This window comes from Peromyscus maniculatus, chromosome 6 (assembly GCF_049852395.1).
Source record: "Peromyscus maniculatus bairdii isolate BWxNUB_F1_BW_parent chromosome 6, HU_Pman_BW_mat_3.1, whole genome shotgun sequence".
Lineage (NCBI taxonomy): Eukaryota > Metazoa > Chordata > Mammalia > Rodentia > Cricetidae > Peromyscus > Peromyscus maniculatus.
The window spans coordinates 72,490,747-72,508,108 of NC_134857.1; positions in this window are offsets into that span (position 1 = coordinate 72,490,747).

Genomic DNA, 17,362 nt, shown 5'->3' on the forward strand with positions numbered 1-17,362 from the left:
ATCTGTGGTAGTGTCAGATACTGGGTATGGCATTAAGGGTATAACTGAAACCAGGACAAATCAGAACTCATCACCTTGGAGCTTACATGCTAGTAAGGGAAGGGAGCGTCAAACAGTAGAATAAGAAGCAAACAAGGGAGCTCCAGGCAGTCCAGCAATGAAGAGGACGGACCGTGGGAGTGGTGATGAGGAGGTGAATGTCAGAGCCCAGCTTTAACCTTGTGACCCCTCTAGGTTCCTCCTGCCCAGCAGATCTAAGCTCCCTACAGTCTGGAGTCCTCACTTGGGCTTCTGCTCTTAACTTTCTCCTGAGTTTTAATTACAGGTGTGCTAGCTGAAACATCCTTCTCAGTGCATAGAAGGCTCTTTGGTGGCAAGATTTACAAAGTGAACATCTTACTGTTCTTCCTGAGCCTGGAGTTGGACCTCAGATATCTATTATGGTTTCAGTAGGTGTTTGTTGAGCAAGCAAATGAATGGCTGCTTCATTTCAACATCCTCTTCACTAGGTTCCCATTGCCAGTCCATTCCCATTCAAGCACTCTTGAATTTTGCAAGACACTGTTTTCATCTCTTTACCTCCCTCTATTTAAGAACTCTTAGTGACACCTTATACTTTTCCGTGTACCACATCAAGCCTAAGCTGACCAAACTCTCTCTATTATATCCCTCTAATTACAATTGACCACCACTTCCTGCAGAAATCTTTCTGAGAACATCAGCTTGCTCATCTAATTGTCTCTAACCACTACTTTGATCATATCCTACTAAGTTTATAGGGACATTAATGGGATTGAATGCATGTAAGTGTATTTATCAAGCACTGGTTATATGCAAGCCACTGTGGTAGACACAGGCATGCTCAAGTGAATGGGAAGGTCATGATCCCCACCCTCATAAAGGATACAGCCCTGTATAAGACAACTGGAAAGTCCTGCAGAGAGCTAACCAGAAGTTAGCAGTAATGTGACTTCCTCCCACCTCTATGCTGCATGTTCTTGTGGATCATCCTCCCTAAAGCTCTCTTCCTCTTCCTCTCTACTTCCAACTATACCTTGTTCTTGAAGCCCTAGCCAAAGTCATAGTTCCTGTAGTAATCTCGTACTGATCCACACACAGCTTGCATCTCTCAGATTAGTGCTTACTGTATACTAGTTTTTACTAATTGCTCTCTCAATATTATTTCCCCAACTGCACAGAATATAAGCACTGAAGAAAAGGAATTGTACCACTCCAGCACCTCAAGTGTTCCTGGGTGCTTCCTTACCTTCTCTTATGATAGTACCACCTGTGTAAGTGTCATCTAATCCACACAGCAATCCTGGAGAAATGGAAGAAACAGAGATAGTGTCCAGAATAGACAAAGAATGCCTACAGGATTAGGCAACAGAATCTGAGAAAACAGAAAATGGAAAAAGGTATTTAAAACACACGAGAGAGGACATCAAAACACCAGTGAAAATTTATTCAGTCCTATTAGATAGAGGTCAGATGAATGCAGAACAAACCACACAGATCTAGTCACACCCAATACACGTCTGAAATTGATAGTGGTTCTATCAAGTGTGAACAGGGACTTATAGCAACTAGAACTCTCATCCTGAAAAGGAGCATAAGCGTACAATGATCCTTTAAAGACATAAATGGTAATAACTACTGCAGGGCAAATTTTATACCTATATAATTCTACTGCAGAAATGGACTCAACCCAGAGTGCCATTAACCTGAGCATTCAGGAAACTGAGAAAGGGGATCAGGAGGAGTTTAAAGTCAGCCTAGGCTACATAACAAGACTCTATCTCAAAAAAAAAAAAAAAAAAAAAAGAAAAGGAAAAAGGAGAGATAAAAGAAAGGACATGACTGCTCCTAGGTTTGGTGGAGGAGAAAGTTTATTTTGTTATGTGGAGAGCATAGCCAGAAACTGCGACATCTAGGAGAGTCCAGAGTGGACATGACTCTGGGCCCTGTGAGGAGAGGAGGGAGGAGAAGGGAGAGGAGAGAGGGGAACCAGGTGCAGCAGCCAGGAGGCCCAAAAGAGAGTCCAGGAAAGACTAGGGAACCAAAATGGTTGAATTACACAGGGAAGGGCAGCTGAAGTTTAGGGTAGTCGGTGAGGTATGCCAGCCTGGAGGGCCCTGTAACAGGAAGGGACTAGGGGACTCAGGGAGAACCTGGGGGGCCAGGTCTGCTTTGATATGTTAAATAGGCACCTCTGTCATTTATCCTGGGTTTAAAACCTAACACCAGCATGGTTCACAACAGCTCAAAAGAGAAAGCAATCCAAAGGTCCACTAAGTAAAAAAAAGAAAAAGAGCAATATATTGTGCTATATACGTACAGTGAATGATTGTACAAAAATGAAACCACAAGAATTAAACCTATGCGCCACAAAAGACTTTCAGGAGCATGATGCTGAAAAAAACAGAGCCAGACACAAAATCCATCATGCTGAATGACTACATTTACATAAGGTTTACAATGAGGGAGAAACTAAGCTGTAGTATCAGAAATCAGAATAACGCCATCACTAGGAAGGAAGGAGGGGGCAGAGAATGGGCAGTACCAGCATTAGTTGACATTTTCTGTATGTTGATCTGGGTGTTGTCTACTTTGTGATAATTCATTATGGTGTACACTTGTGATTTGGATATTATACTTTAATAAGAACATTTGCTTAAATAAATAATATGTAAGAGACTGCCCAGCAAACCATGTGGCATTTCTGTGGCGTTTCTATTGCATTTAAAGTGCCCAACTCCTACTGACTATCAAAACAATGCTGAATAAAAATTGACAGCTGCTCCTCCAGATGTCAGGATGCAAGTTTCTAAGAACAGAGTAAAGGAGGAAGTGATGAGGAACACAGGCTCTGGACCCAGACTGTGCTCGGAGTAGACTAAGTCCTAGGTCTGTCCAGATGCAGTTTGTTCTTGGACAACTCCCTTAGCCTCTGCTTCACTTTGTGCACCTGTCAAAAAGAAAATGTTGCATCAAAGGACTGGAGAGATAGCTCAGTGGTTAAGAGCATTTGTTCTTGCAGAGGACCAGGGTTCAATTCCCAATACCCAAGTGGTGACTCACAGCTATCTGTAACTTCAGTTCCAGGGGATCCAAAGCCCTCTTCTGACTTCCAAGGGCATCAGGCACACACAGGGTGCACATGCATACATGCAGGTAAAGCATTCATACACATAAAAAAAATTTAAAAAGTTGCATGAAAACTCAAGTTCACCAAGTAACCCTGAATGTTACCTAAGGAACCCGTTTGTAGGGGCCCCCTAAACCTCAGATTATGAAGTAATGTACTTGTGTCTGAAGAAAAATGACGTGAATTCTAGAGAAGTTAGGTAACTTTCCATGGTCACTTAGGACTCAGCAGGCAGAGCCAAGGCTTGTCCACAGGCTTCCTACCCTCCAAGCCATCTCCTTTTGTTACTTGGATTTGCATCCTTAGGTAGCAGATACCCCAGCATGTCTTTCTTTCCTTGCTCCATTGCTATAGAACATTCAGTTTCAGCATCCATACATCCAAATGGAAGACAACCCAAATGGCAAAGGGTACTTCAAGGAAACAGGCTTAAAAATCCACCTTTCCTTCCAGCCCAGCTTCCCCCCTCCTGCTGAGTCAGTAACAGCACTGATGACTCCTGAGATTTTGAAGAGCCCATTGAAGATGCCAATGTCCTGAATACCCCTGATCAAAGCCTCCCAAGAGGGCAGGTGGAGGCCAGATTCCTAAGCCAATCAGAACCACCTCATAATTACACCTAATACCCATTCTGCATGCCCTGCTGATCTACATGAAAGGTCACGCCACTTGCAGTCATTCTGGATGCTCTTACTCATGGAGGGCAGGAAGTCAGGGATTCTGATTGACAGAAATCTGACCTTGCTCATTTCACTGCAGAAAGGTGGCTGCCATCTGTCCAGGGAAGGAAACTACTCTGGCATCTCCATTTTCAGGTCATCTTGCCTGACACCTGTTCTTCTGGATTGGGGAATACAAAAATCAACCCCCCAACACAACACCTGGAGAACCAGCACACTGTATTCTCACCAAATACTATAATGTGACCCGTCTGCTGGGAGAACCATCTTTATAGACATTTGTATATGAAGTATAAATCCATTATTTCTCAAATATCCTAAATTCTACCCAGAGCCGGAAGTCTGTTTTGTTTTTTCAGACAAGGCCTTGTTATGGAGTCTAGGTTGGCCCTGTACTCAGAGTAGTCTAGACTTGCAATCCTCCTTTGTGCTGGGAATACAGGTAGGTGTGTTACCAAGCTGGTTTGGGGGTTTAAATCTTAATGCAGCCGTAAGAAGAATTGTATTGATCTGCTGGCTTCAGAACTACCTTCCCTGTGTTACATATTAAAGTCACAGCCTCAGTTTTTATGCTCATTGACTAAAACTCAATCACACTATTATTATTCAGGACATATTACATAGCCACTGCCTTCGCTGGCAAAGCACTGTTGAGAACTTTGTCCGTCTGTTTTATCACAGAGTCACACTTTTATGAGGTCTCATATGAGATACTCTTTTTTAGACTTCAATACTAAATATCTCTTTTTCCCCACAAAAAGGATGGAAATTCTATCATTTTCCAATCTTGTGAGTAAAAGGCTAATGGTGTTTCTCCTGGGAACTGCTGCCAGAGATCTCTGACTCAATACTGGTGTGCAAGGACAGCAATTGTCCCAACCCTTGGGGTTGGCAAATTGAATTCTCTGTTTCTCTACTTCTCATTCTTTTTTTTTTTTTTTTCTCGAGACAGGGTTTCTCTGTGTAGCTTTGCACCTTTCCTGGAACTTACTTGATTGCCCAGGCTGGCCTCGAACTCACAGAGATCTGCCTGGCTCTGCCTCCTGAGTGCTGGGATTAAAGGCATGTGCCACCCTTCTTTTTTATTTTACTGTTCAGCTGTTACGTGTCTTATTGCACACACTGTGTTTTGCCCTGCCCCTGTGCCTGTATTTATCATGGCCACTTTGGCTTGGAAGAACAAGCTGGATTTCCTCTCAGCCAAACTCCATGTTCTCTTGGGAGCCTTTCCAAGTGTATTGTTTTATTTTCTATTCCTCTAATAAAATACTGGTGGTTGGGAATTTTCTAAGGAGAACCTATCCATCTGGAGATTCAAAAAAACAAAATATGGCACCAGCATCTGTTCAGCTCTGGTTAGAAGATTATAGGCCAGCAGCTCCATACACATGCCTCAGGAGCCATTCACATAGTGTTAAGACAGGGCCTCTCATTGGCCTGGGGCTGGCTGGTGAGCCTCGGGGATCTGTCTCTGCCTCCCCAGCATTGAAGTTACAAGCTTGCCCCCCTGGGGATTTCTTCTTCTTTTCTCCTTCCCCTTCTTCAACACAGAGTTTCACTGTGTATTAGTGACAGACTGGGCACTCACTCTGTAGACCAGGCTGGCCTCAAACTCACAGAGATTTGTCTGCCTCTGCCTCCTGAGTGCTGGGATTAATGGTATGCACCACCACGCTGGGTGTGGTTTTGGAGATCTTAAGTCAGCAAGCACTTTTCTGACTGAGTTACTTCCCCAGGCCTGTAATGATTTTTAATAATAAAATAAAAATTTTCCTCCTAGGCTCATGATAATTAAGATGGTTAGAACCAAATAGGAAAGGCCCTTTGGGGGCATTTACCCACCACCCCCACAGTTCCCCAGAGTTTTCTTGAGTGTGAGCAGCAGGAAATATTAGATAGAAGGATTTATTGCGGAGATAAACAGATAGAAAATAAAGGATAGCCTCGAGAGGGCCTGGAACCTTTTCCAATGGGCCCCAACTGTCTCTGCCCCAGGGTTTTTATAGAGACACCAAGGGGTGGAGCAAATGACCTCCTCCCCCAGCACAGCCAAGTGCAGACCATCTCAGACACCTGCACTCAGGCCCGTGGTCCTAATCATCCTCTATGCGGACCTGCTGGGTAAAGGCCTGAGGAACCCGAGAACGGGCTCCCACAGCCCTTAATATTAGTTACTTTGCTATTTCTGTGATAAAATACCATGACCAAGACAATTTATAGAAGGAAGGGTTTATTGGGGCTTACAGTCCCCAGAGGAATAAGAGTCCATCACCTTCATGGCTGGGAAGCATGGTGACTGGGCAGTAAGCTGAAAACTAAAATCAAGAAAGAAAAGTATAAATGTCTTAGAATTAAATAACAATCAAAACACTACATACTAAAACCTTAGTGATAAAAATGTAGGCAGTCCTAAGAGGGACATTTATAGCTCTATGTACCTACATCACAAGCTCATCAAGATCTCAAAAATATCACTTAATGGTGTACTATAAGGCCTTAGAAAATTGAGAAGCCAAACCCAAAATTAGTAGGCAAAGAACAGAAGTGAACATGAAGGAAAACAAACAAACAAACAAACAACAGCAACCCAGCCAAAAACTGGACTAAAAAAAACAGAACAGAGAGTTCTCAAAAGAAGAAATACAAATGGCCAAGAAACATTTTAAAGAGTGTTCGACATCATTAGTCATCAGAGGAATGCAAATTAAAACTATTCTGAGATTCCATCTCACTCCAGTCAGAATGATTATCATCCAGGGGAAAATGACATCAAATGTTGCTGAGAATGTGTGGAGAGCACAAATTGGTGCTGACACTATGAAAATCGGTGTGGAACGTTCTAAAAGATAAAAATAGAATTTTCATTTGACCCAACTATAGTACTCCTTGCCTTATACCCAAGACTCCATATCCTACCAGAGATACTTGCATATCATGTCTACTACTACTCTATTGACAATTCCCAGGAAATGGAATCAGCCTAGATGTCCATCAACTGATCAGTGGGTAATGAAAATGTGGTACCTATGTGCAATTGAGTTTTACTCAGCAGTACACAAAAGAGACATTGTGAAGTTTGCAAGAAAATGGATGGAACTGGAAAATATTCTACACAGGGTGGTAGCCCAGTCTCAGAAACAGAAAAACTCTCTGCTCCCTCCATTCAAGTTTTTAGGCAGGCTTGAGTTGGAGAGAGTGTTGAATGAGGCCAGGAAGCAAGAAAAGAAGAAAGTGTGTGAGGGGAGACCCTAGAGATGGGACATACAGTGAAAACGTGTGATATGAAGGGAGGGGGAAGGGATTTAAAATGGGGGTGGAGGCAGGGGATAAGGAAAGGAAAAGGTGAAGGGAAAGGTGAGCAAAGGTCGAAGATGTGTGAAAAGGCCATACAGAAACCTAATACTCTATAAGCTAGCTGGAAAGTACAATTATAAAAGAATTTGCACAGAGGTGTCTCTCATGGTTGGCTCCTTCTAGAAACCATAACTTTGTTAGGGGATCAGGGCGCATGTTTTGTTTTTGGTTTGAGGGTTTTTTTTGGGGGGGTGTTTTGTTTTGTTTTGTTTGAGACAGGATCTCTCTGTGTAGTCCTGGCTGTCCTGGAACTCACTCTGTAGATGATTGACTTCAAACTCAGAGATATCCCTGCTTCTGCCTCCGATGTTCTGGCATTAAAAGAGTGCACCACCATGCCTGGCCTAGTCATAGGTTTGAGGCTTGTTCCATAGTAGGAAATACAATGCCTAGTACTGTAAACCTGCTCAAAAAAACCTATGGCTGGAGAGTCACAAGTCCTAGGGGGGGAACATTCTTCAGGCATTTTGCTGAATGGACACATGGTCAAACTGCATTATTAGTATTGGTGTTTATACCCGTAGACTGGTGCTGTCTCAGCCATGGTCACAGAAGCTGCTTTCTGCAACGAGTGATGGCTAATAGCAAGATTCAGAGTGAGTCAAACTAGCTTCCAGCGTCTTCTGGTTCAGGGCTCAGATCTCGCTTCTGGCATCCATGACTTCTACCATTACTTGTGTTGGGGTCCGTGTACTCTAATCATCTTGTGAAGTCTGGTGTCTCTCTTGGATTTTTACTTTACCTTTTTCTAGTTGCTTAATTTTTAGCCTGGTTGTGTGCTGTCCTGGATTCTCAAATCTTTCCTTTAATTCAGGGCTGAGAAAGAGTTTTTTGCTCACATACTAGGACGTCGTTGCTCATGACACCAGCAAAATGAGTTAACTGAAATGACTTACTTTCTTAGCTTTGTGATGTAGTTGTTGAGGGATTTTCTCAGTTTTTCCAGAAAGAAAATATTTTTGAATCACTGTTTACTTTTCCTTTACTTGTGTCTTCTCAGTAGGCATGCTCTTAAGTGGCATTTATGTTCTATTTTTTAATTCCCATTTTGGGTTTTGTTGTTGTTGTTGTTGTTACTTCATTGGATAATATTTTCTGACAGTACTTTTTTTTCTATCCTTCTCTTCAAATATATGAGGGATTAAATGTAGCCAATTTAGTTTGAGGCTGTGAGTACTTGAATTTCAGCCTCATTTCTACCCCTACAGTCATGGAACTCTGCTGACCTGAAGCTGGAGAGCAGGTTAATGGGCCAAGGAGGAAGCCAGAGGAAGCATCCTGGTCCCAAAGCCTGACCATTACTTTCCCACTACCATTGTGGAGAAACCTATCACTTACCTACTTTGCCAGGAGCCACATTTCAAAGCCCAGAAATGCCTTCATGGCTCTAGAAGACACCCATCTCCATGGACCTATTGTTCTCTGTACACTTCTCCCCTTTAGTCAGAACAGCCTTCATCAACTACTCCCCCTTCCCCTGCCATACACATTAAGCAAAATTTGAATCCACATGCTCTGTGTCTCCTCAATGAGACACACTGAATTTTGACTTCCATTTCTCACACCCAGAAGTAACCTTTGTTGTGCCCAGTTTGTCACCCCCAGAAAGACCACCAAGGACGAGCATACCAGAATGCAAAAACAAGGTTTATCTGTTGTTACAAGTCATGACAGGGAACTCTTCTCAAGCATTCACTGGCCTCAGCGCAGTGAGGCAGGGAGGAGTTACTCTTTCTTGGGGAAGTTAGTTTTTATAGGCAAAATCCATAAAATTTCTTAGAAGGGAGGGGGTTAGTACGGGTCCATCCTTGATTGGTCCAGTTTTTCCTGGGCCTGGACTTTGTCTTATTTTACCTTATCTGTTTGCCCTGTCAGGAGTTTTACAACTCATCTCCTGGGTCTGGTCAGGTTATCTCTGGAGAGGGGCATCTCGTAGTTAATTGGTTACCACCAGGCACCCTAACTTTGTTCTTTTGAAAACACCTGTCTTTACCCTCTCCAGGAAGGGGGAACTGACTTATTTTTAAGATATCTCTTTTCTCAGCTCTTCTGGGTTTCTGGGGAGACTGTGTCTGGGTCTTTTATCTCCAATGCTTAGATTAAAGGTGTGTGCCATCATATTCCCATCCCATTTGGTTTTGAGACAGGATTCTATATCCCAAACTGGCCTGTGTTATACCCAGATCGCATCCCCAAAGCCGCCACTGGAGACTTTAGGTACAGAATGCAAAAGCAAGGTGTATTCTAAGTTTACAAGCCTTGGCAGGGAGGCTCAGCAGGAAGGCTCCGTCCAAATCTCTCATGCACAGCAGGGAGGTTGGAAGGAGTATTCCCCTTCCTTTGTGAGGCTAGTTCTTAAAGGCACAGACCATATAATTCATTTCAACTTGCCTCCCTTTTTTAGTCTTTTGGTCGAATATCCTGACTCTGTTTTTCAAAGTCCCTGTAGCAGATACAGCCACCTGGGAAAAAGGGGTCTAAGTTCTTATCTACGCTTAGGAATCCTGGTTTAAGCTTCTCTTTGTCTGTAGGGGATAGAGTGGGGGGTTTTACTGAAGGTATCACACCTTCTCCTAACTGCTGCTAATGAGGACACACACAATTGTCCAGGCTATAGACAAAGCATTCCTTTTTATGTACATATTTTTACTTTGAAATGTTTCACAGGCTGGGAAAATGGCTTAGTTGGAATGTTAGGTCTGCACCCAGGCCAGAGATTTCAGTCTATTGACTGGGCAGGTTCTCTGAAGGGGCCTTGGATGCTACTCTAACAATTTCTGGAAGTCCCTGTTTTTAAAGGAGACCCTTTACCGAGTCCATCCTGAACTCTGTAGAAAAGAAAGCCTGGGGGACCAATTCTGCGGAGATATGGAATTTCTTGAAAGCATATTGCATTTTTTTTATTCAAAACTTTGAAAAGATTTGTCTAAAATCAATAACATCGTGTTTAGCAGTAAAACAGCATTCCACCAGTGTTTACAGAGCGCCTCCCAAGGAGCAGGCACTGGCCTGGCTCAGTTGAGAGCCTAGTATTACACTAGTGTTGACACAGCACCTCCCAAGCCACACGCAGCGGCGTGGCTCAGACTAGAGCCTAGTGACAATTACCATGGAAATTAAAAGATAAAAAGATCTATGCAGAAAGAATGGACATTATAAAACAGAAAAGCAAGAACGAAACGCCCATCAGAAGTAGGGCAGGAGAAAGCCTGATGCAGGAAGCCCATTGGAATGTGTCTCAAGCCCACAGGATTTTGCACCAACACAGAAAGAATGGGAAAGCAAAGAAATTAGACACACAAATAAGAAAGAAGCAAAAAGATACATTATTGCTACTTAGGACAGCTGAAGAACTGTCTCAAAAGATATCAGACGTTTAGTAATATGTAGTTATTACACTTGATTTTAGCCAAAGTCTGAGAAGTGGTAACAGGTAGTTCTTGAATAAAAGTATCCCCATATATAAAATGATATCTTTCTGATATACCCAGAGAGCCTGATACATACATATAGTATATGTACATATTATGGTAAAGATTTGGTTTACAACAATAATAATACCACAGCAGCATACTTCGGAGTGATGGATTTGAAACTGATTAGGGAAGCAGTGGGTCATCAGACAGTCAGACTTCCTATGACAAGTGGACAGTTAAACTACTGATGATAAGGGAACAGAAAAACAAGAGGCCTTAGACAAACTCATTAAGACCAGCAACCACCTAGCAGCAACGAATTTACTGGAAGACTGTGAGTCTTCTTCTACCTGCATTGTAACACACTGGCAAAGTAAGGTCTTCACTCCATGGGGATTTGTGAGGCAAGTGAAGCACATTTGAGCAATGGGAAAAGTGACGCATGTGCACTGAAAGTCTCTTATCTTCCAGGGAAAGGGCATGCATATCCAGACCCTTCTCCATAAAATGAAGTAGTGTCCTTGCTGTTAGAGGCTCTGCCTGGGGACTAGCCTGATGGTCCCCTTTTCTGTAACAGAATTTCACTTCAGCTTCAGAACTGGCTAGTATTTGGTTTCTCTCCTGTGCAAAGGAAACATCCACCCAGCTGGTGGCAAGATTTGCCTATGATACAAAATTGGCCTAACCAGCATAAAAGAGATTATTGTGGTGGCTCCTGTTTGTAATCCCAACACTTGGGAAACTGAGGCAATATGAGATCATCATGAGTTTGAGGCCAGCCTGAGTTTATAATGAGTTGCAGGGTAGCCTGGGCTACAGAGTGAAACCCTGTCTCACAAGGAGGAATAGAAGGGGAAGGAGGGGGAATAAAAAGAGGAGGAGGAGGAGGAGGAGGAGGAGGAGGAGGAGGAGGAGGAGGCGGCGGCAGCAAAGCCTGACTGAGAACCTAGAACTCATGAAGAGATATTCTAAAATCTGGATGCTAAAACTTGGGAGATGTTTCTCTGGGAAAGAAACAGAAGATGGGATGTGGATAAAGAGGGGGAGATATAGGGCTGTCTGGCTTGTCTTATTTGATAAGGAGAAAGTGATGGAGAATAGGGAGTAGAAAACTAAAGAAAAATGAGGAGATAATTGGCAAAACTGAAAGCCGAAGGGCGGTGTGCGTTCAGGGCCTGGGGGATGCCCATAATGAAGGCATTGGCAAGACTAGATTAGCATGTGGGTGGGATGGGGTGGGGAGGACCTGAATGAGCCTGTACCGGACAGACCTGTGGACTCTGCAGTACAGACAGCAAGCCTGTCTGCCAAGAGACAGGGCAGAAAGTTAACACACTGAACCAGGAGGAGAAACAAATCTCAGGGGTCAGGTCACCCCGAGACAGAAATGAACCAGGTGCAATCTCACTCAACACTCACCCAGCCCTCACATGCCACCCTCTGAAGGGGGGGCGGGCAGTCCTAGTCTTTGAAGACCTTCTATCTATATGTGTGACTATGACATCAGAGAGACAACACAGTTGAACCAATCAGAGAACAAAAATCCATTATGTGCTTGTCATTGTAATAATGTCTAGAATGGCATTAAATCCCAACTCAATGGGCATGGTTCTTAGACAGCTGCCCTCAGTGCCGCTGTATTCTCATCTGTATTGCCTATGTCAACTGTAGGCATTCATTCAATAGATGTCATTGCTTTCACGACTGAACCCTGACTTCTCTCTCCATTCATGCGTTGCAATCCCCCACTACCAGCACTCCACACCCATACATCCTCCGTTTCACAGAGTCTATCCTCACCAGACTCAGTCAACTCACCACAAAGTACACAGCTGCTCCTCTAACCATCACACAGAAAGTACCTGATCCCGGAACTGTGCGCCTGAGACACACTGTGTTCTTATGGCTGAGGTTTGTGCGCCACCTTGTGGTAATTTGGTGTAGTGTCCCATGTGGACCTAACACTTGTTCCTAACAGAGATGCTTTATGTCTCCTTGAAACGGAGACTCTCTTCACAGGCTCACCTGTAACTTAGACTGTAAAGCAAAAAAGACTGTATAGTTCCCAAATCCAGATCCTTTGCCGTTCCTTCTAAAACACTGAATTGTATGGTGAATGATTAAGGAGCATTTGAGAGTAGAAATTGAGCATTACATTAAATACAACCCTCCAATTTAAAATATGTATGGGCTATGAGGTGAGTGGTCGGGGGTGATGTGTAAAAAATTTTCTCTATTCTCTTGAGCCAGAAAGCGCCCCCAAATACTACAAATCAAGAGGTTCAAATCTTTGTGTTCACTTTAAGAACACCCATCAAACGCAGGTCATCAAAAACATGCATAATTTGGCCAGCTACGGACCTGAACAATGAAACCTGTTTCTATTGTTTGAGCATACAGTAGCAGAAGTGGTAAACATGACCAGACCAAACAGTGGGGCCAGACAATGGGTCAGGGCCCCCCAAAAAATTCTGAGTTCCTGTTACATATCCTTTTAAATGAAAAACATAGCCCTGAATTTAAAGGTTTCAATGCAGATTATACAGTCACTGGGCAGATTCAAATGAACAAAGCACCCTGATGTGCCACTGTACCTACAGAGCCTGTGGATGGACTACTCCACTCATGAGTCTCCCTGATCACACCGGAAAAACAAATTTCCCCCAAATCAGAAGGAAAGGACACCCTTTAAGTAGCAGGTTGATGACAAGAGACTAGACCTAACGATTGTTTTTAGTAAAGGAGAAAAGATACCCCTGGGTTTCAGAAATACTAACATATGAGTAAATGAGTAGCGCAAGGTGGCTTTTGTTTTCAGTCTCTCCTGGGCAGGACGTCATTGTTCCCCACAGTCTTGAATGTGCTTATTTCAGCACCCCTGATTCTGTAGAGGGGTTCTGAAGTTAACAGGGGTGCCACTCATTTGTTCACGATCAAGACTGTAGACTGAGAATTAACTACCTATCTCCACACACAATCTGCTGAGTGATAACCTTAGAGCCAGAAGCGATGCCTTTCCCCAGCCCACCTCTGGCACTAGCACGGGTGCTGTACTGTGTGTACAAAAGGAGGAAATCCTAATCTGATCATAAAATAGCTCTTTGGAGTGGAGTCTTGAAGAAAAATGTTTTGGGATAAACTTAGAATGAGGGTCCAGACCAAAGGATGCTATCAAAGATGGCTACCAGGGTTAGAAGAGACAGCTCTGTGATTAAGAGCATGGGCTGCTCTGGTGGAGGACCCTAGTTCAGTTCCCAGCATCCACATGGTGGCTTATAACCATCTGTAACTCCAGTTCCAGGGGATCTGAATCTGTCTTCTGGCCTCCTTGAATACTTATGGAACATGGTGTACTTGCATACCTGCGGGCAAAATACTCAAACACACAAAATAAAAATAATATAAAATAAATACTTTTTAGAAGTCGATGACAAACTTCCATGTGCAAGAAGGAATCTGGGTTTTTCCAAGAGAAAAGAATGAGAAGGAATCCAGAGGTAGTAGAAGGCTGTGTAAGGCATGATGGGACCCTACCCAAGATACCTAGGCCTAAAAACAGTGCACCCTGAGATGGGCTGATAGAAATCTGAGGATAGAAGAGTTTAATTGACAGGGTTAAGGAGCAGGAAGCCCATGTTGGAAGGCTACCATGAGAATGTGAGGATGAGAACCTTGGACACCTAGAAAGATCACCCGGAAGAATAGGGTGGCCTGCTGCTCATGGATTTAGTGAAGAGATGGCTAAAGGGTCGGAGAATATCTGGCTGATGCAAAATATATGTCTTGGGCTTTTACAAATTCTCACCCTATTTCACTCTATACCTTTAATCCAAGATGACCTGCTCTCCAACCACCTAACAGCACCAGTCGCACAAATGGCACCGATGACATTACCCGGAAGGTGTGACAAAGCCCGTGTGGTAGTTTAGAGGAGAATGGCCCCCAGAGGCTCATGTGTTTGGATTCTTGGCCCTCAGTTGATGGAACTCTTTGGGAAGGATTAGAAGGCCCTTTTGGAAGAGGCGTGTCACTGGGAGTGGACTCTGAGATTTTAAGAGTCCATGCCATTCCCAGTTAGTTCTCTTCGGGTTGGTGAGAGCTGAGCCTTAAGCCCATTTAAGCATTTAGTCAGGAGCTGCATTTAACCGCCCCAGCTCTAGGAAGCTGGTGCCTGCGCTGTGGCAGGTGTTTTTACTTAGTTTTTTGTTTCTACTTTAAGGTACTGGCTACTCAAATGCTCACTGTACAGCAAAGCCTCTTAAAGGAGCCATATCCTTTTTTACCCCCAGCTTTCTCAGGCCCTATGTGGAATTCAGGCTCCATGTTGGAATGCCAAATGTAGCAGGCTTTCTCTTGGGCCACCAACCAGATCCCAAATCATGACACAGAGACTTATTATTAATAATGAATGCTCAGCCTTATCTTATGCTTGGCCCACTTCCTCTTATAACTTACATCATCTATGTTTTGCCTCTGGGCGTTTAACCTTTCTTTCATTCTGTATGTCCTACTTTTCCTGCTTCCTCTGTGTCTTGTTGGCTGGCAGATGCCTGGCTGGCTGTCCCCAGGCATCTCTCTCTCTTTTTTTCTTTCCTTCTCTTCCCTCTCCCTAGCCTAGATTCCTCCTCCTACTTATTCTCTCTGCCCTCCAGTCCCGCCTATCTCTCTACTGTCTAGCTATTGACCATTCAGTCTTTTATTAGACTAATCATGTACCTTAGGCAGGCAAGGTGAAACAGTAACACACTTTTACATAATTAAATGCAGCATAAACAAAAGCAGCACACCTTTACATAGTTAGTGTAATATTTCTCAACATAAACCAATGTAACACATGTTTACATAGTTAAAGTAATATTCTGCAGCAATCAAGTGAAGAGGCAGTCTAAAGAATGAGAGAAAAATCTTTACCAGCTGTACATCTAATGGATTAATATCCAGGAAAAAAACATATAAATAACTCAAAAACTAAACATCAAGAAAACAGCCTAATCAAAAAGTGGGCTATGGAACTGAATAAAGTATTCAAAAGAAGAAATTAAAGTGGCTAATCAATATATCTGAAGGTAAAAGTAACCTTAGCTATCAGAAAAATGTAAATCAAACTACTTTGCAATTCCAGCTCTCCTTAATCCGACTGGCTACCAAGCAAACAAATGACAAATACTGGCAAGGATGTGGGAAGGAGGAACTTTATCCAATCTCCATGGGAGTGTAAACTGAGGCAGTTACTGATAGACATCAGTGCAGAGGCATCTTAAAAAATCAATAAATAAAAGTAGAACTATAAGACCCACCTACACCTCATGGACATATATCAAATGAATTCTGCACCCTACATATAGATCTATTTGGGCATCAATATTCATTGTTGCTTTAGTCACAATAGCCAGGAGATGGGATGAGCCTCTGTGTTCATCAACTGATGGATAGTAGATAGCGAAAATATGGTACATTCACACAATGGAATTCTTTTCAACACTAAAGAAAATTATTGAGAGCTGCTGGTAGCAAAAGACCTTGGGAGTATACAGCAGGTGACAGCTAGTGTTCAGAAGGTCAACCTATCAGAACCAAGGGTTCTGTTGGAGAAAATCATCCCAAAAGACATTATGTAATTACTGCCTTTTGAATGAATTGGCTCTCTTGTTGTAAACTTCTTGTGCAATAACAGCTATGATTCTCCCTACTTGCCATGCATTTCCATGTTATGTGTACATGTAATCTCATGACTGCATCTCAGTCTTATGGGCACACATAATTGTGGATAGTCTAGAAGATGGTTTCTTATTTAACTGTATAATTTTTATGAATAGAAACATACTAAAATATGCTTCATATTAGGTCTACTATTCCATGTGGACTGTAGACACTTAGAGGTCTTGTTCTCCATCCTTAGCCACTGACAAGGCAAAACTGGCCAAAGTGTCCTTGAAGAACTTTCACAGAGAGGAATTGCAGGTGCCTGGCCTTGTTGGATCAAAACCCTTCAGAAGAATTATAGTGAACTAGAGGTGATAGTGCAGGTGTCTGGCCTTGGTATATCTTAGTCCTTCAAGAGACCAAGAGCACTTATGTTGCCCTAAGCTTCCTCCACCAGCACCTCCTCACTCTGATTCAAAAAACAACTAACACTTTGTATTTATTTCTACACCAGTTTTTAATGCAAGATTTTAGGCTCAGTAGACTAATTATGTATGTATAAATCCTGAGATTCAGGCAATTAACAGAAAAAGGCTGTTAACTGGCTAACCATGTCTGGATATTTTTAATCATATAAAATAGTACACGTATTCTTTGCCCTTTCCTTAAATCTCTCATTGGTTTAATTTCTTCCCTTGTAACCCTTGTAGCTCTCCCTTTAAGAGATAGCCAGAACTTTTTACAACTTACAGCTGTTGTCAGTCACCATTTAAGCTGACCAAGTCTTTGCCAAGTGTGACTCTTATTAGAAAACTTGTCCAGGAGAGTTTACTTTGTAGTTTTTTACTAACAAGTTGCTAATGAATGGAGATATATATTCTTGGGGGAGAATGAGAGAAGAACTTAGACCATTGAGAGAAGAGCAGAAGAAGGGACAGAGAGGATCTAAGTATGAGAACAGAAAAGAAGCTATGTAGATAGAATTGACTTAGAAGAACAAAGTGAATAGACTAAAGAACTCAGTGTACTTAGATTGATTTGATATCCCTAAGTTTAGATCCTCAGCTGGTTGTTAGATTCTTCCACAAACCCTGGGAGAAAACAAATAGGGGCTGAATCCC